Genomic DNA, 2117 nt, shown 5'->3' with positions numbered 1-2117 from the left:
ATATCAAGGGCAAGTTTGACTGTGCAAAATTTACAAGTATGGAATGTATTTCTTAAATAGGGAAAGTTCTGTATCAAGGGCTGACCGTCGTCGTGCCGGCAGCAGCCGGCGTTGCTGCAGCCGAGCAGCCGACCGTTGTCGCGCCTGCAGTAGCCGACGTTGCTGCAGTGGAGAGCCGACTCGCCGCCATCGCAGCAGTGTCGCCATCGCAGCATCGCCGGAGAAGCCGCACCACCGTCGTAGCATCGCCGAGCAGTCGGCCTGCCGTCGTGTTTGCAGGAGCCGACTCGCCGCCATCGCAGCTAGGTCGCCATTCGCAGCATCCGTCGTAACATTGCCGGAGAAGCTGCGCCACCATCTCAGCATCTCCGGCAGTCCGCGCCGTCGTCATGCTCACAGCACCAGGCGTTGCTGCAAGGCTTCCAACAACGGAATCTTGCATCATAGCGACCCGGCTTACAACACCAGCCGGATGCATCTTCCGGCGCCAGCGAGGTTCCTTTGTAGCAGCGTCGCCCGAAGCAGAAACACATGGAAGAAGATTGCAGCAACAAACGAACGCAGCCGCCGCGTCGAAGGGGGAGTGCGGTGGCCGGAGCAGCTGAAGTTGCGTGGCTTAGAACATCGCCGTAGTCCAGCTTGTGGTGGCCGAGCTACCAGAGTTGAGGTAGAAAAGCATGGGTGAGATACATAACAGAGGTTGCAGGGCCTAGAGTCAACGTGATTAGGAGAAGGAAGAAGACGAATGAGTGGCTCAGGCGCGTCCGTGGAGATATGGATGAGATGCGGTGCGTGGCCCACACTCCACAGGACATGCGTCCATCACACGAGACGGGTGTTTGATGGGGCTGTTTACATCCGGATGGAACCAATCAGTTTCCTAAAAAAATACAGAAACAGACTCGCAAAGACACATCGTCGCACGGAGGAGGCTGCGGACGCCGACTGAATCGAAGTGTTTTGCCTGATAAAAAAAAAAAACTCTCTATCCAATGGACAGTTAAGACCGAATACTCCTCTTGGGAACCGCTGCTTGCGACGATTTGATTGCCAGAATCCAGATCGATCCGATCCCTACAAATGAGCGCCTTATCTGCTGCTAGATCCGCTTAATCAAGGCCATCAGTTTGTCTTTTGCAACACAGACAAAAACAACTCCATAGCAGCAGACGTCATCATAAATCCGACGAGCGACGGTTGCCGGTGGCCGCTTGCAGCAGAGCTAGTGTCACAGTGGAGCTGCAATGAAACATCACCGGTGGTCGCCGCTGCTGCGATGGAGCACTGTTTCATCGCCCGATGCCTCGGTGGAGCTGCAATGAAACATCGCCGGTGGTCGCCGCTGCTGCGATGGATTGGTCGTCTGGTGCCGCGGTGGAGCTGCAATGCAACATCACCCGGGGGGGTCGTCGCTGCTATGATGGAGCATCTGTGGGCCGCCGACAACACCGGCAGCTCCGGCGAGGGTTGCGTACCGGCAGCAGACCACCGTCGAACGCTGCATCACAGCACCGGCAACCACGGCCGAATAGCAGCAGCAGAACGCCGGCGAGGGATGCATTGCAGCGCCAAAGGCCGCCGACGAGAGCCGCGTCGCAACGCCGGCAGCATCACCGAATGCTGCATCACAACACCAGCAACCGTCGACGGCTGCTGCATCATAGCGCCGGAGCATCTTTGCACCGCCGCGAGTGTTCACCACAACGTCCGAAGTATTGTGTCCCAACATGGTCGTAGGCTTTGCATCGTATTTTTTTGAGCAGCTTGGGTAGCATAGCTTCACGAGGAGAAGAACGAGAGGTTAGAGATGAAGAAAGTGGATCACGTTTTATTTTTTACGTGAAAGTGGATCACGTTTTGGAGAGAAGGAGAAGAATGGGTGGCTCACGCTCACGGAAATTAAGGAGATAACGTTTGGTGGTTGGTGGCTGACGGGAGTTGTGCGAGAGATGAGCAACGCACGATCGAGTCGATCGGGCGCGTCACGAAGCGGTTTAAGGCAGCCAGAAATCAGTCGGTTGGTTTTAAACGTTTCCCAGGCTATTTAGCCCAATTAAAACTGGACAAGTAAGCTGGTCCGTGGTTCAGTCCGTGTGTCTAGCATTTTCGCCTACAAA

General features: G+C 55.6%; 1 long non-coding RNA gene across 1 annotated transcript in view; it reads right to left on the bottom strand.

Moving 5' to 3' along the window:
- Nucleotides 1-727, bottom strand: part of LOC119288127 — a 5069-nt gene extending 4342 nt beyond the window's left edge. The window contains exon 1 of the long non-coding RNA XR_005141115.1: nucleotides 86-727. This is a non-coding gene — a long non-coding RNA (uncharacterized LOC119288127). The remainder of the gene's footprint in view (nucleotides 1-85) is intronic.
- Nucleotides 728-2117: the final 1390 nt, after the last annotated feature.

This window comes from Triticum dicoccoides, chromosome 4A, assembly GCF_002162155.2.
Source record: "Triticum dicoccoides isolate Atlit2015 ecotype Zavitan chromosome 4A, WEW_v2.0, whole genome shotgun sequence".
Taxonomy (NCBI): domain Eukaryota; kingdom Viridiplantae; phylum Streptophyta; class Magnoliopsida; order Poales; family Poaceae; genus Triticum; species Triticum dicoccoides.
This window is presented reverse-complemented; position numbering and strand designations above follow the sequence as displayed.